This window comes from Monodelphis domestica, chromosome 3 (assembly GCF_027887165.1).
Source record: "Monodelphis domestica isolate mMonDom1 chromosome 3, mMonDom1.pri, whole genome shotgun sequence".
NCBI lineage: Eukaryota > Metazoa > Chordata > Mammalia > Didelphimorphia > Didelphidae > Monodelphis > Monodelphis domestica.
This window is the reverse complement of record NC_077229.1, coordinates 273,902,254-273,929,247: the sequence shown is the minus strand read 5'-3', so window position 1 is coordinate 273,929,247 and position 26,994 is coordinate 273,902,254. Positions and strand designations below refer to the sequence as shown.

The 26,994-nt window shown below is 37.8% G+C and overlaps 1 long non-coding RNA gene across 1 annotated transcript in view; it reads left to right on the top strand.

The window, feature by feature from the left end:
- The window catches only part of LOC130458391 (uncharacterized), a 63,054-nt gene that overhangs the window by 23,254 nt on the left and 12,806 nt on the right, over nucleotides 1-26,994 (top strand). The window lies entirely within an intron of this gene.

Below are 26,994 nucleotides of genomic sequence, written 5' to 3'. Positions count from 1 at the left end.
AACTAAGGCTTTGCTCACCCAGCATGTGAAGACTGCTTCAGCCGAACAGATGGAAGAAACCAATAAGAAGGTTCAACGGCTGAGATGGCGACGCAGCAAAGCACTGTGGAGTGCTTAGGGCATGTTGGAGCACAAAAGACAACATGGCCATCCAATGCAGCTGAGGAAGTCTCCAGGTGTAATAATTTTTCATGCCACTGGACCCAGGCTTCCAACGCTGAGGGAGTGGGACTGTCTCTGTGCATCGACTTTTCCACTTAAATCTCCTTCACGCACAAGTGTCTTTGTGTCGCACAAAGATAATCGTCATTCTCGGTTACCGAGAGACTACTACTACCACTCACAAGGAAGTCTACAAGCTCTTTTGTGAGGAGAACCAGACATCTCTATGTGTGCCTTAGTGCCAAACATGAGTATGAGGCTCACATTCTCTCTCCTATAGAAGAAGATGCTCATGACTGCAGGGAGAAGTTCCAGGAGATGAAAGTCACTTGAGAAATGATTTAGAAGAAAACCAAGAAATTTCTTTCTAAGGTGGTGGACGAGACAAAAAATCTTTAGATGAGTGAAGATGGTGATTATGGAAGAATATTGCATCTCTTCATGTTGGAGGAAGAAATCAAATATGTTGAAAAGTAGGATAAAGATGAAAGGATCAGCAAGGAAAGAATATCTCAGCAAATATCTCCCTTCAGGAAATCATCATAGAGCTGCAAGAATCAAGTCACAAGCCTAATGTTGAGTTGCTGCAGGATGTCAAGTAGCTCTTGGCAAGGAGTGAATCATTACTGTCCCAAAGGCCTGAGGCTGTCATCTCAGAACTGAGAGAATATCTCATCATAGGGATTAATAGATATCCTCAACAAATTCAGAATGAACATCACAGTAGATTCTGAATCAGTCAGTTCCTATGTGACTATTTCTGGGAATCTGAAGAGTATGAAGACTGGAGAAGGCAGACAAGTGGAGCCTAATCATTCTGAGGATTCTGTTTGCCATTATGCCTTTGTAGAGCTGGCCTTCAGCTCAGGCAGACACTATTGGGACATAATTGCAACATAAGTGCCTCAGTGGATATTGGGGATGCTCCACTTCTGGGAACAAAGGCTGGCCCCATGATGATCTGTCCAGTTGACTTTCATCTTTGTTCTTGCTGCTTTCCATCTCTCTGAGCACTTCTTTATGGAGCTATTCTCCACCCACCACTAGGCTCCCTGGTTGTGCTTTTGTGCCCCTTCTATTTCCAAACCTCCTCTGGCAGGGAATGACTATCACCTATTTGATGATGAAGGAGGGAATCAATGCTCACCAAGTTGAGACCTGTCTTCCATACCACAAACTAAAGGATACCATTCCCAAATGTTTTGTATTTTTTTATCCTCTATGGAACCTGTCTGTTTATGTATTTTCATTTAAAAAATCTAATTTCAACAAGAAAAAGAAAGAAAAATTATCAATCTATCTCATTGTCTGAATATTAAGTATAATAGTATCTCACATTTATATAATGCTTTAAGGTTTACAGCACTATCTATTGATTTGTCTATCTATCTCTGTTGGTCTGTTTATTTGAATATCAGTCGATCTTTCTATAATCTATCTCTCTTGTATCTTTTATCACTCTATCTATCTACCTACCTACCTTCCTATCTAATATATACGTTTATAAACTCTTACCTTCCATCTTAGAATACATACTGTGTATTGATTCCAACACAGAAGAGCAGTAAGGGCTAGGCAGTTGGGTTAAGTGGCTTGCTCAGGGTCACACAGCTAGGAAGTGTCTGAGGCCAGGTGTGAATCTAGGACCTCCGGTCTAGTAGGCTTGACTCTCATTCCACTAAGACATCTAGCTATCCCCACTTCCTATCTACTCTTAGAGTGTCTCCTTAGATTATAAAGAAAAATACTTTATTATAAAGAAAGAGACTTTACAGATGATCTAGTCCAATGTCCCTATTTTCAGATAATTACACTGAGACTTAGGACTTAAATTACTTGCCCAAGAGGACAAAATCACTAAGTAAGTATTTAGCAAGTACTTAGTAAGCTCAGATGAATTTCCAGGCCTTTGACACCACAATCAACGTCCTGTACCACTATATTCCACACTATCTTCTGGAAACTCATGTGAATCTAAGTAGCCACTGGGCTGCAAATTGGCCAAATGCATGAGGAATAATACATTGGCCAAGGAAATGACCCCTGAGAAATTTCACCTTTTAAAGAATTGTGTGCTATCAGGTTGGCTACCATGACCAAAATAGGAAAATGGCATATGCTGTAGGGGATGTGGAAAAATTGAGACATGGATCCATTGATGGTGGATATGTGAACTGATCCAAACTTTCAGGAGAATGATTTGGAACTATGCCAAAGGAATACAAAACTATGTGCACCCTTTGATCCAGCAATACCACTGCTAGGCCTGTGCTCCAAAGAGATCAAAGAAAAAGGAAAAGGATCCAGAGGCACAAAAATTTTATAGCAGCTCTTTTTGTACTGGTAAAAAATTGGAAATTGAGGGGATGTCCATCAATTGGGGAATGGTTGAACAAGTTGTGGCATATGATTGTAATTTAATAATTTTGTATTTTAGGAAATGATGAGTAGGATAGCTCCAGAAAAGCTGAACTCCTGCAAAGTGAAGTGAACAGAACTAGGAAACACTGTATATAGTATCAGCAGTATTTTAAGATTGATCAACTATGAAAGACTTAGCTACTTTGATCAAGACTGATAGAAGACAATTCCCAAGGACCCATGATGAAAAATGCAATCTGTCTCTGCAGGGGTGGAGGGGGACTGATGAAACTCTGAACGCAGATTAAAACATGCTTAAAATTTTTTTCTTTTGCAACATGGTTAATATGGAAATATGTTTCACATGATCTTACATGTATAACTGATATCAAATTACTTGCCTTTTTCAAGGTCATGGGGGCTGGGCGAGGGGTAGGGAGAGGATTTGGAACTCAAGGTTTTAAAAATTACTTGATGTTTACATGTAATTTAGAAATGTTTAATAAAATAAATAAAAAATTATTTTAAAATAAATAAATATCTTGCCAGAAAAACAATAAAGAGTGCTGTGAGGATTCTGCCAAGAGAGAAGGACAAAAAAACCTCTTCACATTCTCAGGGTCTTTCTGTAACTGTCCTCCTCTGAGATGTCAGGGATTGGGGAGAGACTTTTTACACTTTATCATCCATGTCAAGCAAAGATATATTTTCCAACCTTTCCTCCCAATGCCTATAAAATCAGCATATTGAATTTGAGAGACCCTGATTATAATTGACAAAATGCAGTGTGAGAAAGGCTCATAGCATCTTGGGGATAGTGTGGAATTATGGAAGGAATACTGGATTTGGAATGAGAGGACATGTGCTTCAGTCTCGTCTAGTGCTTACTACATAAGTGATCTTGAGTAAGTCGTTCAACTTCAAAGAGTCTCAGTATCCACAGTTATAAAATGAGTGTGATAGACTAGATAAGGGGTTTCCAATTTGGCATTTGTATACCCCCAGGTAATATAAGAAGCTTATCAAAGGGGGTATGGAAAATATTTGGTAAATAACTTTTCCTATTAATATATTTTATTTCTTATATAAATGTATATTCATGCAAGACTCTAGAATTTCCTTCCCTTCATCTATAAATAAAAGCCAACAGGATCTAGGGGGCCAATAAGTGTGGGGACCCCTGGAGTAGATGATGTCGGAGATGCCTTCCATCTCTAAGTCCTAAGTTCCTTGAGCTGGAAGAAATGTCTGGATTCTCCATTCTAAATTGAAGTGCGAAGATTTCAAGCATTCAAAAAACATCAGTGGTCATTTTTACCGGTAAGGGCTTAATAGACTAGTAACCCCCTTTAGGCTTGTATTTAATGCAGTACAGGACAGTCTGGTTTAACGAATTATTACAGAGATTACCAGCTGGCTGTGAGAGAATAAGCTCATGACTTATTTTGTTTTCAGGTTAGCATGTTTATCTGTATTTTTTTTTTGCCTCTGAATTAGTTTCAATAAAACCTGCACCAGTTCTGAGAGACTCATAGAGCTCCCTCAATAAAAAAGTCACTGTGTGTTATGCGATAACACTGAACAGACTCCAGACATGGTCTTATCTTAGATATACAGTAACACAGTATAACTCAAGCTTAGACGAGAAGCTAATGCATCTGTAACATTAGGTAACAGTAGCCCCAGTAGCATGCTAGTGGAGTAATCATTCTCCCATGTGGGATAACCCAGGATGAGTTTTATTGAATTCCGTTTATTTAACTGGGATAAACCCTTGAGATATGCATCTCATTTACAAAAAGGTGCCAGCAAGAGGGCAGGTTATTACAAGCACATTCAGGAGATAAGAAAAAGAAAATTTAATAAAATCGTGGAGCTGGGAGGAACCAGAAGAGGTCACCTGGCCTTGCTCCTTGCTGCAGGCAGGGCTGTACTTACTCCACTGAAGTCAATGCAATTCAATCCAACAAGCATTTGTTAGTCTTTCCCTCTAATCATGTTTTCAGAGATTTCCAAGGATGAATGTGCAACCTTTTTTAGAAACCAACAATGCCACTGCTAGAGTCAAAATAGTTCTCCTTTATATCAAACCAAGCCTCCCCTTGTTCCATCATGAACCTATTTCTCTTGTTGGGTCTTCTGAGGGGTCAGAATAATGGTTCAGTATAATCATCATCATTTTTCATATACTTGAAGATATCATCCCTTAAGTTCTTTTCATTCCCTCTTACCTCCTCCATAACTTTCCAGTTCCAGCTAGGATGCTGTACTGGGAGTTATGAGTATCAGATCCTTCTTCATAACTATGTGTAACCCTGGGCAAATCACTTAGCTTCTCAGTTCTTTGGTTCCCTCATCTATAAAATCGGATAATAAAGGCACCTTCCTTACAGAATTGTTGTGAGAATCAGATGCAAACCGGGTAATCTACTTCTCAACTTTAAAGTACTATATGAATGTTAAATATCGTTGTTATTATCCCATTGTGTCCTGTTAGTCCCTGGGCCCTCTTTAAAGTTGTTTGCCTTTTCCTTACATAGCTTACTCTTACTGTATGATTTCTGTATGAAAGGTAAAATGATCTGTGTAGCCCATTGAAACTCCAGATTCACTATTATTCTCCTTGGTCTTTTTATTCAGAATAGCCTTTCTGATCCAGAAGGGTTGCCTTTTAGCTCTGAGGACTACTATTATTACTAAGGATTATCTTCCACTAAAGTATACTAACAAAATGGACATGTATCCCTCAGTTTCTTTTGGAGGAGGGGATGGGAGAATCTTGTTCATACTATTTCTTCCCAGTCCTACCAATGTTACTATTGTCTCCTTACCACCTTATTCTCTTCTTTTTTCACTACTACTCTTTTCCTGTGATTGTTCAACCATAAGTGCCATTTAAAAAAAAATTATTCTTAGTGTTGTAAGTTAGTCAAATACTAGCTTATAGCAAAAAAGAAAGCAGCCCTCTCAGTCCCAACCCAGCCTCAGTCTTGGTTAGAGCCCCAAGACTCCATCCCCATCTGTTTTTATTTCTCTCCTTTCTGTCTAGCCCTTGAAACTCAAACCACTGTTGATTTACATAGACCAACCTATCTGTCTGGAGAAGCTATTGAATAGTATACTCCAGAACTCTATCTATTCTTTTTACGATGGAAATTTGGGCTTATTCTTAAAGAGAAGTCTCATTAGTAGTCTCTTTAGTCAGTTTCCTCTGTGGGGCATATTTCTCAGGAAAAACAAACAACAAATCAGCTTTGGATTAGAGAACATCCAGCTGGTCAAGACTTAAATCTCTTTCTCTTTGCTCTCAAGCCCCTTCCTCAGCTTTATTTAATTAAATCCTTTTTCTGGAGTATTATTTTTTTCTGGTCAGTCTTTAGTCTTGTAATTCTAGAACAGGGAAAGTACTTTAACTATTTTCTATTGAAGGTTCACCTCAATGTGAGTTGGGAATTCCCTCTATATTGTCTCTTGGGCAAAAAAAGGAAAAGGATCTGTTTGTCCAGAAATGTGGTAGCAAAGAATTGGAGATTGAGAGGATTTCTATCAATTGTGGAGTGGCCAAACAAGTTGTGATATATGATTGTAATGGAAGACTGTTGTGCTATAAGCAATGACAAGCAGGATGATTTCAGAGAAACCTGGAAAGACTTATGTGAACTGACACAAAGTGAAGTGAGTGGAACCAGTAGACGATTGTACACAATAACAGCAGTATTGTTTGAACAACTGTGAATCACTTAGCTATTCTCAACAATACAGTAATTTAATCCTAAAGACTCATGATGCCATTCGCCTTCAATGAAAAGAACTAATGGAATTTGGATGCAGACCAAAACATACTACAATTCATTTTTTTCTTAAAGATATCTTCCACAAAATTATTAATATGAGAAAATGTTTTACATGACTGAATATGTAAAATCTGTATCAGATTGCTTACTGTCATCTCAGGGAGGGAGGAGGGCAGGGAAATTGGAAGGGAGGGAGAGAATTTGGAACTCAAAATTTTTAAAAAGTGTGAAATTGTTTTTATATATGATTGGGGAAAATAAAATATCATTGAAACTTTTAAATATAAAATAAAATACAATGTTTCTTGGCAAGTGATCATTTGGCTTATTCTCTTTCCTTCCTTTGCTCTTCTATGTCCTTTTATTTTCAGTTCTCCCAAGACTTCTATCTATCTTAATATCTTTATCTAATTCTTATTTGCTAGAACTGAATAAAAAAAAAAACTAGAAAGAACATTTCAGTTAATCCTTCTGCCTCACAGTGAATTTGTCTAAAGCATATTTCAAAATCTTTTCTCACAGTCTTTGAGTGGCCATATTACTTTTCTTATAAAGATCTTATTGAAAAAATTTTGACCAAAAATCTATGGTCTGTATCTGAAGCTGAAACTTTCTTGATTATTCATATTAAAAGGACAACATTCACTTTATTTTTCAAAGATATTTTATTTTATCAATTATATGTAATAACAATTTTAGACATAACATTTTTCAAAATTATAAGATTCAATTTTTCTCCTTCCTTCCCTTCTCTCTCCACTCTTAGTGATGGTAAATAGTTTGATCTGGGTTATATATCATTCACTTTCTCTGTTTGAATTATCCAGTGATTTCATTTGTGCCTGACTCTTCATGACCCCATTGGGGTTTTCTTGCCAAAGATACTGAAGTGGTTTGCTATTTCCTTGGAAAGATAATAATTATAATGATAATGGTAAAATTAAGAGTTCTATTTCTTTGAGCTTTTATAAAGTTCTTTCCTCACAATAATCATGTAAAACAGAGAGTATATTGTTTTCATTTCCATTTTACAAACAAGGAAATAGATTCAGAGAGGTAGGATCACAGATTAGGATAATCCTCTCATTTTCTATGTAAGGTCAAAATTAACTGACTTGCTCAAGGTAACACAGCTAGTTATCTGGTGCAGGACTAGAGTTCAAATCTTCCTGGTTCTAGATTCAAGGTACTATCCATTGTTCTACATTGCCTCTAAATTCCAAGAATCACAGAACTAGGAAACATGAGAGGTAGGATTTAGATTCAAATCATTCTCTCTCCCAGGTCAGAAATGTTTCCCCAACTTCAGGTAGCCTCTCTACACAGAAAAGAATTGTTTTATCGTGCTATTTACCAATTTTAGCAATAATAACAGAACTAATAATAGCTAATAATTATATTTTGTCATTCCATCATGTCTGACTCTTCACGACCCCATGACCTTGTCTATGGGGCTTCCATGGCAAAGATACTGGAGTGATTTGCCATTTCCTTATCCAGAGTGTCCCCATTTTAAAGAGGAGATACTGAGGCAAACAAGGGGTAAGTGACTTGTGTAGGGTCATCTAGCTATTTAGTATATGAGGCTGGATTTGAAATCAGGCCTTCCTGACTCCAGCCCAACGCTCTATCCACTGCACCACCTATCTGCCTAACATTTATATAGAGATTCTTATGTGCCAGGCAGTCTGCTAAGTGCTTTGCAGTTATTATCTCATTAGATCCTCACAACAACTGTAAGAGGTAAAGTGTTATTATTATTCTCATTTTGTAGAACACAAAACCAAGTCACACCGGGCTCAGAGTCATATAGTAAATAGTCTGAGGTCAAGTTTGAACTTAAGTCTTCCTGATTCCTATAGAGAAGTGAAGAAAACTAAGCCATGTAAAAAAATGCCAGGCAAGTCTCCCCTCTCAACACTTGGCACGGTGCTTTTTATACAGCAGGAGTTTCATTTAATACATGCGTTGAGCTGTTGCTCTTGTTATTGAATGGAGAATTTCTCTCCAGAAGTCAGCCAAACACATTAGCCACATGAATGCATTTGCTGAATTGGTTACCTTTCAGTGACCGCTCTGCATGTTAGGGGCCATGATAGAGCTCTGTGGTATGTGGTATGTACTCAAGATGTGAAGGTGTTAGAGACATTTCCTTCTCCCGAGGTAGCGCCGGATAGCCCAGTGTCTCTGGTAGGTAAATACAACCAACCCCCACCCCCCTCTCACTTGAAAGAGTTATTGAGTCATGTTTACAATTCATTGCCTTTGTCTGTAGTGCACATACTTTACATTTTCTTAAAGGTAATGGGCTACCTGCCAGTGACATTTCACAGCCCTCAAGCCACATACTTTCTTCAGGAGTAAAATTCCTCATCTACTTTCTCCTCCTCCTTCCAGTTGTACTTTTCCTCCTTGCTCTGCCCTCATCACCACTCACCAGAAATTCAGGCAACTCCTCATTTCTCTGTACTCTGATGACCTCAAAACTCATCCTAAGCGAGGAGAACTTTGGCCAGTGAATTCTGTGCCAGAGGAATGTGGTGAGAAGTCTCTTTACCAATGGTATTAGGGATTGCTTACTTGGCCCAGGCTTTTTCACCAGATCCCAACAAGGGACACAAAAATACCTTTAAGACAATGTGACTACTGCCACTAAGAATTTTTTAAAAATGGAATCCAAGCAACGAATCTTTTCCTATATGCTTGTGTCCCTACATACTTTGTTTCCAAAGAAATTTCTAAACCAGTTTCTTAATCTCTCATCACTCTTCTTCTCCATTTGAAAAATCTTACTCTTCTATCTTCTTGAGCTACCCTTGTGTATAAAAGAAAAAAAATCAAACATGGCTTCCTTTTTTTCTTCTTTTCTTCTGGGTCTAAGGATATAGCTCTCTACTTAAGGGGATATATTATTATAAGGTAACTGCTGTAGGGACAACTCTCATGTGGCACTGGAATTCCTCCTAGGAACCCTTTCCTGACATTTACAAACAAAAAGAAAGGTAGTGATTTTGATTTTAACAAAATCACTTTGGGTTGTTTTGTGGTTTTTCCTTCTACTTATATTACTGTAATCATTGCACGTGTGTATATAAATATGTGTGTATTTGTATACTCAAATACATATTAAGTTTAGTTGTTTCAGTTGTATCTGACTCTTCATGACCCTTTTAGGGTTTCTTGGAAAAGGTACTGGAATGGTTAACCATTTACTTCTTTCATTTTGCCATTTTACAGATGAGGAAACTGGGGCAAGCAGAATTAAGTGACTTTGCTAGGGCCATATAGCTAATAAGTTCATGAGGCACTTTTGAACTCAGAAAGGTGAATCTTTCTCACTCTAGACCCAGGACTTTAATGTACCACCTAGCTGCCCATATATACAAACATTCATAGAAATAAATTATGTTATGGATATATATATCCATAGCTCTGCTTATTTTACTCTTAATCAGCTTGGGCAAGCACTAATTTCTCTGTAGTAACCATATTCATCCTTTCTTATAGCACAATGATTATATTAACATATCACAATTTGTTTGGCCATTCCCTCATTGGTAAGTATCTAATCTGGTCTGAATTCTTTGCTAGCACAAAGAGTGTTCTTGTAAATATTTTTGTATTTATGGAGGCTTTCTTTTTATTAGTGACTGCTTTGAGGGTATAAGCATAGAGGTAGTATCACTTGTCAAAAAGTACAACATTTTAGCTACTTTGTTTTCATAATTCGAGATTGCTTTCCAAAATCGTTATACTGATTCATAGCTCTTCCAACAATGCACTAGTGTGTCTATCTTCCCACAACCCCACCAGTATTGACTTTTCCCATTTTTTTCCTCAACTTTACCAATTTGCAGAGTGTGAGGGGAATCTCAGGACTGTTTTGATTTGCATTTCTCTTATTGTTAGTGATTTGGGGCATTCTTTCATATGGTTGTTAATAGTTTGCAATTCTTTTGAGAACTCTTCATATTCATTGATTACTTATTTCCTGAGGAATGGCTTTTGGTTTTACAAATGCATAAACATACACACACACATATATGTATACTTATATATTAGTTGTCTATATATCTTGAATACCTAATTCTTGTGAGAAATTTAATACAAAGATATTTCCCCCTCCATTAGATTATTTCCCTTCTTACTCTAAGCATATTAATCTTGTGTGGAAGCTTTTCACTTTCATGTAATCACAGTTATCTTGTTATCTTTTGTAATCATCTCAATCCCTTTTTTTGGTTAAGAATACATCTATCCATACCTGTGAAGAACTATGGAAGTAGAATTATATGCTATTGGACATGAATGGTATTTTGATTTGAATTACTAAAGTACTTTCTCTCTCTCTCTCTTTTTTTTTAAAGTAATTACTCTCTGGGCTGAGAAGAGGGAGGGATATATAATATATATATAAATATATTATTTTATTATGTATAAAATATTATACACATTTTATTCCTAATTTTCCTTCTTTTATATTATAAAAATCTTTACTTTCTATTGTAATAACAACTCTAAGATAGGCAAATAGGGTTAAGTGACTTGCTCAGATGCACACAGCTAGGAAGTGTCTAAGACCAGATTTGAACTCAGGTTCTCTCAACCTAGGCCTGGTGCTCTATACACTGTACCACTTAGCTGCCATTCCTTTTTTTCATCTTTCATTTTCAAAGAGGACCATTGATATCATGGGGTAATATCTTGACTCAAGAATGAGTTGGATTTAAGTGAGGCAGAGTTGTACAAAATCCTCAGCCCAACTCTCTCTTCCAGGTATCAAAGTGGTAAGCGCAAAGTCAGGATAACTAGGGATGGCCCAGAAGGCAGTGGATGACATCTTCGGGCATCTTCAATGTCTGGCCAAGATCTAGGTGCTCCACAGCACCTGTTTTAGCCCCCTTCATGGTCATTGGAACAAACTATTCTCATCTGCCCATGCAGTCTTCTCTGCAACTCACCATTGAGTCTGAAGCCTGTCAGTCACCTTCTACCTGGCTTAGCCCATCTGTCGAGATAGTTTTATTAGAAACTGACTGCTCTGAGCGCTATAGTTTCTTGGGCCCACAGGGAGAGTTGGGTGAAAGGTGGACACCAAAGGTGGATGAGTGGTCCTGAAAATGGGGCTGCAAGTCCTCATGCCAGAGGTGCTAATCCTCCCTGAATACCCTATACACGCACCTACAGAGGCACATATGTATACATATTCCACCTATATATATATGTATATATATATATATATAATGTGCATGTGAATATATATGTAGAATATATATATATATATTTATATGCATATACATAGAGAGAGAGAAAGGTGATATAAAACTAAAATAAGTCAGTACATTTAAAAAATAAATGCTGACTTTAAATTAGTTAACTTTGGAATTTTGGAGAGATATAATATGGCAAATTGACAGGTATCTCATTCCAGAATACTTATCAAACTACATGAAATCTATAAATCTGCAGTTGATACAACCCAAAGCTGTGGTCACAGGGTTGGTGGATTTTAAGCTCTACCACTGACCTGTTGGATAATTCTGATCAAACAACAGGAGTTCTCTGTCCCTCCATTTTCTTATCTGAAGGGATAATAACACTAGTTCCTATCTCCTTCAGGTTATTATTTGATATTATAAAACCAATAAGTCTTGTTAAAGATGGGACAATTTCAGTATAAGATATTTTGTAAAAATACTGACTTAATTACATGGATTTCTCGAATCTAAAAACCTAACTGAGAGTCCTAGAGAGAAAGCTTTCCTTAAGCAAAATGCAATTGAAGGAGCCAGTGGATAGAGAGCCAAACCTGGAAACAGGAGGTCCTGGGTTCAAATGTGGTCTCAGACATTTCCTAGGTGTGTGATCCTGCGTAAGTCACTTAGTGCCAATTTCCTAGCCCTTACTACACTTCTGCCTTGGAACCAAAAAATAATATTGATTCTAAGACAGAAGGTAAGAGTTTAAAAACAACACAGATAAAATCCATATAATGTTATTGATTTGGAAAGGAAATAAATACAGAAGGAAATGTGTCACTTTACAAAAATGGGATACGTTTTTTAAATTTATTTTTATTTTTATTTTATTCCAATAGCATTTATTTATAGGTTTTCCAAAGTTATATGATTCATGTTGTCTCCCTCCCCTCTTCCCTCCTCTCTCTGGGGATTGGCAAGCAATTCCATTGGGTTATACCTGTATTATTCCATAGGGTTTTGAATATCCCTGCCCTCACATAAGCAGATGAAGATAAAACAAATAGGATTCAGAGGCAGAAGTGCTAGTTTAGAATATGGCTTCTTCATTTTCCCTCACTGTTAGTGCCTTCATTTTTCTTGGTGATTTGCCGTCCTTCTGAGATTTCCTCCCATTTACATTTTACATACACACACACACACAAACATATATATATATATATATAAATGTAAATATATATATATACCCACATACATACAAATGTGAGTGTGTGCATATATGTATATTTAGTAATTGCAGTTATTTGCATATTTTATCCTTCGTTATATACTCTAATCTACTTGAGGGGAGACACTGGCTCCAGGAGCATACTTTTCTACAGTAAAAGCTGCCTCGTTTCATAGAAGATTGTTAGAAGCACTAATTGTATTCTTGCAACACTAGGGGATACTCCCAGGAAAGAATTAAAAACTGCCTCTAAGCAAGGTTCTAAGCAAGACAGTCTACTGTTCAGCTTATTTATACTTCATTTTCAGGAAAGATATTGGGGTTAAACTGATATCAAGGATATAGTTCCAGAAAAAGCATAGGAAAGCTTCCAGGGAGGCAATGATCCATGAGTGGCCACGTTCCTGAGATGAACATTATTGAAGTAATTCTTGAATAGCGAGTATACTTTCCTGTATGAAATGATGACTCTCTATACCACCCTTTACCAAGGAGATTAGCCTAGTTCTTCTCTACAGTCATCCAATTGTCACTAGGACTTGACTGGCCCAGAGGGTTAAGGCTTAAACTCTTCCACAGCTGAAGTAGCTGTTTAGAGGATGCAGGCTGTGTTGATGTGGCTTCCTGATGATATAAAAGACTTGTTTGCTCCCTTGGAAACAAGGTCCTTCAGACCTGGCAGATGTCTGAATTAGGTCTGCCCTGTTAATGAGACCTCAAGTCTAGCTGAACAAAGTGTTGGATCAGTCTGAGTCTGGCCTGACTAAAACAAGTGGTGACACAGAAAATGGATAGGTTCAGCTATCTTTTAAAGTTAAAAAAAAAAAAGTCAACTATGTTCATGGGATCCTGAGCTCTGATAGGTGGCCCTTTTTGTTACCTTATCTTGCCCACAACAAGGCGTCTGCACAATTCCGCAGCTATTTCTGAACCAGGCTACATAGTCTCACCCCTCCTCGCTTCTAGATCTTTTTATGTATTGTCTCTCAAATGAAAGCTCTTTGAAGACTGCGCCTATCCTGCTTGCTTGTATTTATTTCCATGGTAATTATCACAGTGCCTGGCATATATAGTATGCATTTAATTTTTCCATTCATTCATACCCATGCACTGGGACATTTCTGCTAGAATGTATTCATCTATTCATTTGCTGGAAAAGTACAGCTAAACTGTGAACTAACATCCAAAAAAATTGGTCATTCCAACATTGAATGGGATAATCTTGGCTTTAAAGAAGATAATATGAAAAATATCTGAGAGTCTTAATGGACTGTAAGCTCAGTATGAATCAGCATTGAGACTGGCAACCAAAAAAGTGAATGAAGTTTTTAGACTGCATTAACAGAAGCATAGTGGGACAGCTAGGTGGCTCAGTGAATAGAGTGCCACGCCTAGAGATGGGAAATCTTCAAATCTAGCTTCAGATAGTTCCTAGTTGTCCTAAGCAAGTCACTTAAGTTCAATGGCCTAGCCCTTACCACTCTTCCATCTTAGAACTGATACTAGCATTGATGCAATGACAGAAGATAAAAGGTTTGAAAAAAATAGAAGTGTCATCCAGAACAAAGGAAATATTAATCCATTTGTATTAAGCCCTGATCAGAACATATGGTGCATGTGATACAAAAATCAGGATATATCACAAAGCAAAGCATATCTGGAAGAAGGCATCTGAGATAGCAAATGGATCCTAATTCATGGTACATGAGAACTGATTGAAAAGATGTTTAGTCTAGAGAAGACAAGACAGAAAGAACATGATAGTTACCTTTAAATATCTGAAGGACTTTTAAGTGGAACAAGGATTAGATTTGCTTGGCTAGTCTCCTCCCTTCCCTCTCCCCTCCCCTCCTCTCTCTTCCCCTCTCCACTCCACCTGCCCTCTTTTCTCCTTTCCTTCTCTCCTCACATTCTCTCCTCTCCTGTCCTTCTCTCCTCTCCTTCTCTCCTGTCCTTCTTTACTCACATTCTCTCCTCTCCTCACCTTCTCTCCTCTCTTCTCCTTCGCCTCACCTTCTCTCCTCACCCTTTCTCCTCTCCTCACCTTCTCTCTTCTCTCCTCATCTTCTCTCCTCACCTTCTCTCCTCTACTGTCCTCTCCTCTCTTCTCTTCTCCTCTCTCTTGTCTTCCTTTCCCTACCTTTGACAATTCCAAATTACGAACATAGTTCTTTTACATGAAGTGGTTTGATTTTCTTGGTGATTTCATAATCATTTTACCTCTTTTTTCTTAAAACCTCATGGTGAAAGGCAATTTTATGATGATGCCAAAAATGTGACATTAATAGACGATTTTACGAAAATGTCTCATCTAGTACTTTACTTCGCCATAAGACTATAACCAAAGACAGGGCACTCTTTCTATTGCCTTCTGTGGTAAATTATCTTGGGATCCTCTTATAATAGCTTCTCAATTATAAGTCCACAAAAATTCCTGGTGGTTTACTAGTAAAGAAGATTACTAAAGATATCAGTGGTGCAACTCGTGTTAAGGATGGGCTTGTAAAAATGAAATCCAAAACTTTTGTGGACTACTTATAACATCTGCATTTATCTTTAAAACAGGCTTTCATGACAATACATGTATAACCCAAATCAGGTTGCTTATTATCTCTGAGAAGAGAGAAGAAAGGGAGGGAGGAAGACAATTTAGATCTTAAAATTTCAGAAAGTATATGCTGAAAAGTGTCATTACATGTAATTGAAAACATAAAACCATTTAAAATATTAATAGGCTTGCATATAAATGTTCTAATGTAAGTTTAGAGTTAGAACAGACCTCAAAAAATTGTTCGAGTTCCTTGCCTTGAGATTGAATTAAAAAATTCAATAACAACAAGTCAAGTCACGATGACAGAAAGATGTGACACCCATACAGCAAGTAGTAGCAGACGAGGAATTAGAACCCTGTGCTGAGCTTCCATTGGCAATACCTCTCTCACTATACTAAAACTTTGCAGATAATGAAGCAAAGGCCCAGATAATCTAAATAATTTGCTTAGGGTTATACAGAAAGTTATAGGGAAAGTCTTGGACAATATCTGCTGTTTTAACTCCAAAAATAAGTATTTTGTCTCAAATCATCTTGCTTCTTGGAAATTTTAACATTAGTTCACCTTAAATAAGACTGCCTATTTTGGTAGGGAAGCTTGGTTATTGAAACCTTAGTGAGTTCCCCATCAAGTTGTAGCTTTTGAAAAGCACTTGAAGAAATTAAATAAGCTTATGACTTATGTCACTGTTATGTGGCTAAGTGTGTAGGTGAGAGAGTCTATATGATAATGGTTAATTTTTTTTCTTTGAGGGAGGAAAAGATGAATGAGATAAAGATGGTAGTGGTGTTCTCCAACTGCCCCATCCCTTTGGATCCTTGGTCTTTGGTTTTGTTTTAAATATATAGAAGCATCAGATCAGTGTCCTCTGTAATAGAAGGTTGAATGATGAAGGTGGAAAGGTCCTTCTAACTCTAAGGGAGTAAGAAGACCTGCATAAAATCCAGGGTTCTATACTTAGTAGACAAAGGAGAACCATGTGCTCTCTCTCTCTCAACCTCAGTTTCATAATCTTAGAAATGGGCATAATAATTCCTGTACTCACTAGTTATATCATGTGATTCCTATAAAGAAAGTTCTCCCCCACTCTTTAAAGAATTCATTTGTTGATTTTTATTATTAAAATTTTTTTGAGTTCTAAATTTACTCCCTTCTTTACAATACTCCCTCAAGTTTGAGAAGACCAGCAATATGAAATCAATTATACATGGGAAGCCTTGTAAAATTCAAGAATATTTTCTATTAGATTTAATGAAAAATCTATCTATATCTAATAATATATATATATATATTAGCCATGTTGTGCAAAAAAAGAAAAAAATAGAGTGAAAAAATTATACTTTAATCTACATTTGGTGTTCAATAATTGTCTTCTGGATGTGTATAGCATTTTTTAATGATGAGCCCTTCAGTATTATCCTGGATCATTGGATGGATCAGAGTAGCTAAGTCTTTCTCAGTTGATCAGTATTAAAATATTGTTTTTACTGTATATAATGTTCTCCTGGTTCCTCTCACTTCACTTTACATCATTTCATATAGAGGTTCATATGTGTTTTTTTTTTCTGAAACCACTCCTCTCATCATTTCTTATAGCACAATAGTACTCCATACGTCACAACTTGCTCAGGCATTCTTCAATTGATAGGTACCTTCTCATCCCTCAGTTTCTATTTTTTTTTTTGCCAACACAAAAAAAGCTGGAATAAATGTTTTTATACACATATACCTTTTCCCTTTTTTCTTTGATCTCTTTGAGATAGCGACCTAGAAGTGATATTGCTGGATCAAAGATTATGTACAATTTTATTGTCCTCTGGGCATTGTTCTAAGTTGTTCTGCAGAATTATTAAGCCAGTTTATAATTCTACCAACAGTGCATTAGTTCCCAGTTTTTCCACATACACAGTACAAATACACAGTATTTGTCATTTTCAATTTTTAAAAATCATGTTAGCCAATCTGATAAGTGTGAACTGATACTTCAGAGTTGTTTTAATTTGCAATTTGCTCATCAATAATGTTTTGTAGAATTTTTTCAGATAAGCATATAGATAACTTAGATTTTTTTCCTCCAAAAAATAAGAGAAACTTGCTGTAAAAAAATTTCATCCTCTTTTCTACTTTCTTTCTAATCTTGCATTGGTTTCATTGGCAAAAACTTATTAATACCTTTGTATTTAGAATGATCCATTTAATTCTTATGAACCTTTCCATATCTTGTTTGGTCATAAATTCTTCCCTTATCCATAGATCTAACAGGTAAAATTTTCCATGCTCCTCTAATTTGCTTATGATGTCATCTTCTATGTCTAAATCATGTACCCATTTTGACCTTATCTCAGTAAATAGAAAGAGTTGTTTGTCTATGCCTAATTGAGTGAGTTCTTGTCCCCAGAGCTTAGATCTTTGGGCTACTCAGGCACTAGATTATTATGGTCATTTACTACTATGTAATATGTACCTTAACTCTTCCACTGATCCAACACTCTATTAGATTATTTTGATGATTACCACTTGGTAATAGAGTTTGAAATCTGACATTACTAGGTCACTTTCCTTCACATTTTTTCCACTGATTTCTTTAATATTATTTACCTTTTTTTCTTCCAGATTAATTTTATTATTTTTTCCAACTCTTTTAAAATAGTTCTTTGGAAGTTTAATTGACATGGCACTGAATAAGTATATTATTACTTTAGAAAGAATTATCACTTTTGTTACATTGTGCTACCTATCCATGATTAATTAATATTTCTCCTACTGTTTAGATCTGTCTTCTTTATATGAAAAGTATTTTGTATATATGTTTATGTAGTTCCTGGATTTATCTTGGCAGGTTGACTCTCAGGTATTTTATATTGTCTGCAATTATTTCAAAAATAACTTATTTCTTTTCCTGCTGGCTCCTTTGGAAATATATAGAAATTCTGATGGTTTATAAGGGTTTATTTTATATCAAAACTTTGCTTATAGTTAATCATTTCAACTAATATTTTAGTTGATTCTCTAAGCATAACATCCTATTGTCTGCAAAAAGTGATAATTTTGTTTCCTTATTGCCTATTCTTATTCCTTCAAATTCTTTCTTCTTTTTTTGGTATTACATCTAGAATTTCTAATACAATATTGAATAATAGTGGTGATAATGGACATCCTTTCTTAGAAAGGTTCTTTAGAGAGGCAGTTAAGTGGAACAGTGGATAGAATGCCAGACCTGGAGTCAAGAAAACCTTTGTTCATGTTGGAGAGGATGTGGCAAAATTGGGACACTAAGGCATTATTGGTGGAATTGCAAATTGATTCAACCATTCTGGAAGGTTATTTGGAATTATGCCCAAAGGACTTTAAAAGACTACCTGCCATTTGATTCAGCCATACCATTTTTGGGTTTATACCCCAAAGAGATAATAGGGGGAAAGACTTGTACAAAATATTTATAGTTGAGCTCTTTGTGGTGGAAAAAAATTGGAAAATGAGGGAGGGTGTCCACTGATTGGGGAATGGCTGAACAAATTGTGGTATCTGTTGGTGATGGAATACTATTATGCTAAAAGGAATAATGAACTGAAGGAATTCCATGTAAACTGGAAAGACCTCCAAGAATCGATACAGATTGAAAGAAGCAGAACCAGGAGAACATTGTACACAGAGACGGATACACTGTGGCACAATCAAACATAACAGACTTCTCTATTAGCAGCAATGCAATGATTCAGGACAATTCTGAGGGACTTATGAGAAAGAATGCTATCTACATCCAGAGAAAAACTGTGGGAATAGAAATGTAGAAGAAAGACATATGATTGGTCACATCGTTTAATAGGGATATGATTGGGGATGTTGACTCTAAATGATCACTGTATTGCAAATAGTAATATTATGGAAATTGGTTTTGAATAATGATACATGTAAAACCCAGTGGAATTGCTCATAGGCTCTGGGAGGGGGGAAAGAGGAGGGGAAGGAAAGAACGCAAATCACATAACCATGGAAAAATATTCTAAATAAATTAAATAAATAAATGATTTTATTTTTTTAAAAAGAAAACCTTCGTTCATATCTGGCCTCAGACACTGGCTAACTTTATCACTTATCTTTTGTCTGCCTTACTTTCCTCATCTGTAAAATGGGAAGAATAACATCTATCTCCAGGGGTTATTAACAAGATAAAACAAGATTATATTTGAAAAACAGTTTGTAAGCTTTGAATTGCTATATAAATGCTAGCTAAAATAAAGTATTGTATAAATGTGATTGTAGCAAATGGAGGAGGTTGCTGCTGTTCTTATTGAAAGGGTGGTCATGTTCTTCCTTTATCAGCTTTACTGGCTAGAAGAGGAGGTAAACCTTTTGTACAAGGATTTAGTATTTCATAATGCTGTAGGTTCAGAGTATTGCTGAGAAAGGACTGAGCAGGGATTATTGAGTAAGAGAAGAAACTACATAAGCAGGCAGAAGAGTTTCTCAGAGATGGTGGTAATGAGAACACAAGTCAGATGCAGGAGGTGCCGCCTAAGAAGTGCCTGAGATGCTCAGAACTACAGATGAGGCGGCAGTTAGTGCCAGGAATTGGGATAAAGGTAGCTCACAGTAGAATGGAGTGTGCTGATTTCAGGGAGAAGGAAGAGTAATTGCCACTAAATTCCTACTCCTAGGATCAACAGTACCTTTTACTTCAGGTTCCTGGGAAATCACCTATTAGTGTTACAATTCTATTGTGGGAACCAAAAGACAAGAGTGAGAGGCTCAGTGGGAAAGGTTTTTGCTGGAGGCCATCATACCCCCACTGGCTGACAAGATCACAGTCTGGGGAAATGGGGTCTGCAAGGCAGTCCCCAGAGAATGAGGCCCCCACTGACCCACCTCTGTGACTTCTCTCTCTCTTTAACTTCCCTCAATAATGGATGATTATTGTTCTTTCTCCAATATAAAAGAAATGGTATAAGAGCAAAGACTTATATAATAAACATATATCCTATCTTAACCCCCCACCCAGATTATTACCCTAAATGATTACATTCACAGACTTAAAACCTAAAGATCACTACCCATTACCCCCCTCCTTTCCCTCTCCACAGAGGTACATTCACTCCCATTACAAGCTAGGCAAGCCAAGAACATCAATCACCTTCAAGTCCAGGTCAATAGGACACACTTTGCTGGTTTGTTGTGTTACAATAGCCAAAGCAACATCTCCAAGTACCTGAGTGAAACACAAGTAAAATGTGACTTGGAAATTAAGGAAAACTCTAAATCTGGTCTGTCATTAAATTGCCCTCTAACCATGTACGTAGCTATGAAATGTTTTGTTACCCATCTCCTAAGTAATTGTGATTGATTGTGAAAGCTGACCAAAAGTAACAATGATTCTCCTAGGTCAGGGAGAACTAACCTTCAGACCATCCTGTTTATGCCATTCATCTATAGCAACAATGTTTCATTGACTATCTCCTTAGACTTCACATCTATTGTTAAGTTCCATGGAAACACATATGTAGAAAATTGATTGTGTACCAAAGAAGTATGTAATCACTAGCCTATATAGTAAATGAACCTCTGTGCTATGGCAGAATGCTGTGTGATGCCTATGCACATGGGCCTGAGCACACAGTGTCTCTCATCTCCATTGCTTGACTGGATTGTCACATCTAGACAGAGTATGCTCTCACCCTCTGAGAGACCACTGGACAGATCTCATCATTTTTTTGTCTTATATCTTGCATGCCTTGTAATAAAATTGTTTGGGAGCCTTGACTGTTTGCTTGGGGTAAACTAACCACCTTCAGTGGAGAGCTAACATAATTAGATTATGGTTGTTCCCAGAGAAACTTTGGAATGGGGGCAAACATGAGCCATGTAGATTGTAGTTACAAGGAAACCTTTAAGATGGAACCTAGTCTGTCTCTTAAAGGAGAGGGATCTGACACACACAGGTGACATGACCTATGATTTATCATTCTCTACTATATCTCTCACATAGGATTATACTGAGGAAAATAGTACGTATATCTTAAAACTTTGTAGCTTTGTAGCAAGGATTCTTTCCTCTTTTTTTTTGGAGGGAAGGCAAAGAGTCTTGCACCACCCTGTAAAACAGATTCATAGGGAAAGGATCAAATACAAGGGCATGGAAAAAACAATAGGGTGACAGGTATCCCTTTAGCATCAAATCCCAACTTTGGATTAGGGAAAAGGAGGAGATTTCCCTGAAATGGAAGACAACAAGCCCCCAGACCCTCAACAAATATGAAAACCTTGATCTACACTGATGGTGGCTGCTACTCCATACCTGGGGACCTGCTATTACATTAACTTAGAAGCTATTCCACCAGCTCCAGGGCTACTCCATTTGCCCCAAAGCTATCAGGTTAGCCCTCAATCATTTCCATCAACTATTAGGCTATTTTGCAATCCAAAAACTTCTTTATATTAAATTCTTTTCTTACTTCTAAATTGAACGGAGTTTGAGCCTCCCATTCTTGGGGTGAGACCCTGCTACATACTTGAATGTGTTTTTCCACAACATACTTTAGTGTGTAGGTGGGGACTTAATGAAGATATAGGGGACCTCCCCCCTCTGGGCTTGTCTAGGAAGACCCTTTCCAATAACAAGCCACTTATAGAACCCTGCTGCCCCTCTGGAAGGGCAGCTTGCTGCCCAATGACAACCATGACCAGTAGTCAGAAAGTCCTTCCTTCACACACTGAAGGCAGCCCAGGAAGATATTGCCTTTGCAAGAAACACTGCCTCCTCCCCCTACCAACACAGATAGCCCAGCCCCACCTACCAAGAGTCCCTAGGTCAGGAGGTTGTAGACCTAGTGCTCCCCCCAGCATTTCGATTCTCTTCACATGAGTGCCCCAGAACTCTGGGTGGTCTTTCATCCTCTTGATTTGAAGCAAATCCCCCACCCAAAGTTGTGCTCAACTTATGTGTACCCACTTGTCCACTTCATCAGTGCTGCCCTTCACCAGACCTACCAAAAGAAGTGTCATCACTGTCAGCTCTCCCTCATTCATCTTCACGTTAGCATTCTGGGCATCTCCTCAAAAGTCAGTAGCTGGTGATTAAACAGGGGCATGAAAAGCATTTCCCTGAAGCCCAGCAGCTGGATCTTCAGGAGCCAAATTGCACTGGCAGCTAGATCTGGCTGCTGCCCCCTGGGTAGGCTTTAAGGTCTGGGATCTATGTTTTAGTTGTTAGCCATAGAGAGTCCAGCACAGGATACATGGACAATCCCCAAAGTCATAGACACCTTTGCTGAGAAGTAATGCAGGGTACAGGGTAAAAGCCCTTTCCTGCTGCTTGGACACTGGTGGTTCCTTCACATTGACACAGCCAACACAAGGCATCTTTATCGTAAGACTAATGGTTTCTGATCATTCAATAACTCTTGCTGGAAAAGTCATAGAAATAACTGTGAACAGACATCACACCAGGGAGGCTATTGAGCATTCTTTGACCTTTTCAGTCCTCAACTTGATCTTTTGGAGGTTTCCATTGTTCAATTTCAGAGCCCCAATGGCTATTTTATACAAGATTACTATCTCTCCTTCCTTCCTTCCTTCCTTCCTTCCTTCCTTCCTTCCTTCCTTCCTTCCTTCCTTCCTTCCTTCCTTCCTTCCTTCCTTCCTTGCTTCCTTCCTTCCTTGCTTCCTTCCTTCCTTCCTTCCTTCCTTCCTTCCTTCCTTCTTCCTTCCTTTCTCTCTCTCTCTCTCTATTTCTCTCTCTCTCTCTCTCTCTCTCTCTCTCTCTCTCTCTCTCTCTCTCTCTCTCTCTCTCTTTCTTTCTTTCTTTCTTTCCTTTTCATCCTAGAATCAATACTGTCATATTGGTTATAAGCATTGATTCTAAGACAAAAGAGCAATAAGGACCAGGCAATGGGAATTAAGTGACTTGCCTGGAGTCACACGGCCAGATTTAAATCCTAACTGTATAACTCTGGGCAAGTTACTGAACTCCCATTGTCTAACCCTTATTGCTAGAAGCCTTGGAACCAATACACTAGTATTGATTCTAAGATGGGTGGTAAGAGTTTAAAATTTTTTTTCAGAGATTGTGGTATAGATTACCAAATGGGTTCACAGTACAAAAGGTTAAAAGTCCTGCTTTATAACCCATGAATTGTTGTTATTGTTGTTGTAATTGCACTGAAATCCTATTCTGATGCTGCAACTTGGCATGGAAATATTCCTGAGTTCCCAAGGATGGTGCCAATAGGCCAAAAGCTTTGGCAAGTCCTCCCAAGCTGGAAAGGCTTCAAGTATGGGCTAAGCAAGCAAGTGTGTATCTTTTCATCACAGAATGGCTTAGCTAAGTTCAAAGAGATGAGTTCCTCATCAAAAGACTGGTCAATTGGTCACCAGGCAATGATTTTTTTCTTTTCGAACTCAGTAACTTGTGAAAAATTGCCTGCACAGAAAGTTTACAATCTGATATGGCAGAATCAACAATCTTTTGAATTGTGATTATTGTCAGTATTCGTCATTACTTTCTCTCATGGCATCAATACGGTTAAAACAAACAAACTAGAAACAATCTTGAACTAGAACTCAGAAGATCTGATTTCTACTCTTAGCCTTACAACTTTTCAGATGCATGTGCTGTAGTGAAGAGAGCCCTGGATTTGCAGCATAGAAAACCTAGACTTCAAACTTTGCTTTGTTCCTTACTCCCTGTATGATCTTAGGCAAATAATTTAGCTGCTCTTCATGTGAGTTTCCTCACCTGTAAAAGGAAGGACATTGAACTGGATGACTTCCTAGGTCTTCTAAGGCCTAAGTAAGGCTTCTGAGTGTCCTCTGGGATATATGATCCTATGTTTAAAGGAATCTTGGTAGCAGAGTGAATAGAGCCCTGGGTTTGGAATCAGGAAGGCCTGAGTTCAAATGTGTCCTCAGATATTTATAAGCTATGTGACCCCAGGAAGGTTGCTTAACCTCTATTTGCCTCCATTTCCTTCATTATAAAACGGGAATGATAGCTATCCACACCCAGAAGAAGAACTGTGTGAGTAGAAAAACAGAAGAAAAACAACTGCTCGATCACGTGGTTCAATGGGGATCTGATTGGGGATGTAGACTCTAAATGATCACCCTAGTGCAAATATTAATAATACGGAAATAGTTCTTGATACATGACATATTTAAAACCCAGTGGAATTGCTTGTTGGCTATAGGAGGGGGTGGGAGGAGGGGAGAGAAAGAACATATATCATGTAACCATGGAAAATTTTTCTTAATCAATAAAATAAAGTAAAATAAAATAAAATGGGGATGATAATGATAGCACTCACAGTTGTGGTGAGGATCAAATGACATAATATTCCTTAAGTATTAGCACAGTGCCTGGTATATAGCAGACACAATAAGTTCTTGTTCCCTTCCCACCCTCCCACCACCATGGTCTCAGTTCCATTCAACAACACTTGCTAAATAGCTTATTTGTATAAGGCATCGTGCAGTTTATTCACATGTCAAATGGAGTTCGAGTTGACAATCTCCGATATCTGAATTTTAGTTCTCTGCCGATGAATCTATGAAGATGTGTGTGTGGTATCTTATCCTTCCCTCATTTTAATCTTTAATGTTATCGAGATATGGAAACTGAGTAAAGTGGGATACAAAGAAGTCACTGAGCTTTGAGCCTTCCTTAAACATAAGGAGAGAGCAGTGGGAAGTAATAGAAGATGGCCCCATTCTCCCTCCCACCACTTTGGCAGGTGGTTCAGACACTCTGTGCCAGTGAGGAGCCCCATTGGGTCAAGGGTATGGCCCCAGGGTCAGTGACAGTGACTAATACCTGGGATGGAGGAGCAAGGGCAAGGTTGCCTAAACAAGAGGACAGCATTAAATGGGTTCTGCTTGTAAACTCTGAGCCCTCCATGCATGGACACCAATCAGGGAAGTGTCCTGCATTGCTAAGTCAACAGCATACAGGACATTAATCCTATCTAGAGGCTCTGCCATGGAGTGAAAGCTTCCATGGTAAATACTTTATTTGCTAGTAACTGTGGAAGTAGCTGGGTAGTAACTATACCCTTGGGTTGGGCTTTTTGCTGCTGTTGCTGTTGTTTTGTTTTTCTTGTTTTCTGTTTGCCTCCAGGGTTGTTGCTTAGAAGAATATCATCCAAGTTGGGGAGAAGTGTCCACACTGGGTTTGTTAACTATCACTTGCATTATTCATTTCTAATATGAGATAAATGTGTATATAATTTACTTTGTAGGGAAATCAGTGAAGGATTCAACCCTCAAAGAGGTGGAGGGTCACAGTATAAGCTATCTTACCATCTAATTGAGTAAATCCACCCCAAACCCTTGGACTATAGAGGAAAGTGTTACCACCCATAAGAGGAGAGAAGCAGCCAGCTCTTTGAGAGTCAGAGAGCCTGATGGTTACTTCAGAGAACCCTCCAATGCAGAATGATGCCCTTGGCAGGTGGGGATGTATCTGAAAATACTTTATCTTGCCTATGATATGGAATTTGGCAGGGCCCTGATTACTACATATAGCAATTAGTCAAACAGGTAATATTTACCTGTTTGTGTGTCAGACACAGTGCTAAGCATTGGGATACAAAAAGAAGCAAAAGACACTCTCTGCCTTTGAGGAAATTCACAGTCTGAGAGAGGAGACAATAGCTCCTTTGCAACCTTTTTGAATTTAATAACAAATTTCCACACAACTTTTCTGAAGTTATATGATCCATATTGTCTCTCTCCCTTCCCCCTCCCCCTCCTGGAGTTCACAAGCAATTCAGTCTGGATTATGCCCGTATTATCATTTCCATATTATTCATTTTTGTAAGTGAATAATCTTATAAAGCCAAAATCCCAATAAACAATTGGTAAATCACATGTTTTCATCTACATTCCGACTCCATCAGTTCTTTCTAGGGAGGTGGACAGCATTCTTTGTCCTGAGTCCCTCAGAGTTGTCCTGGATCCCTTTGCAAACTTTTCCATTGCTTGGATCATGGTATGAGGAAGAACCCTTTCCACTCAGAGTAAGAAAAGTTGCATTAGAATCCTGGCTTCTGCATTTAGTAGCCAAGGGAAAACCACTTATTCTCTGTCAGAACCTCTTTTCTTCATTTTAAAAATGGGATGATGATTCCTGCATGCAACTGCCTAAATCATGTGAGAAAAGCGATTTGTAGAGAAAAAGTGCTATGTAAATTTCATTTATAGTTATAATTATAAAATGATTACACATTTTCCTTAAATGGGAATGATAAATATTTATTCTGCCCTCTTCCCGGGGTTACTGTGAGGATCAAATAAGAGGATTTATGTGAAATGTCTTCAAAATCTATAGTTACACATACACATATGTATATACATATATGTGTCTGTACACATTTGTTGTTGTTCGGTTGTTTCAGTTGTGTCCAGCTCTTTGTGGCTCTATTTGGAGTTTTCTGGGCAAAGATACTGGAGTGTTTGACATTTCCTTTTCTAGTTCATTTTTTTCAAATGAGGAAACTGAGGCCAACAGGCATGGTTAAGTGACTTGCTCAGGATCATATAAAAAGTGTCTGAGGTCAGATTTAAACTTGGGAAGGTGAGTCTTCCTAGCTCCAGGGCCAGCACTCTATCCACCACACCATGTAGTTACTCCTGTGTGTGTGTATGTATGTGTACATATACACACATATTCATAAAGAGACCAAGACCCAGAGACAGAGAGACAGAGA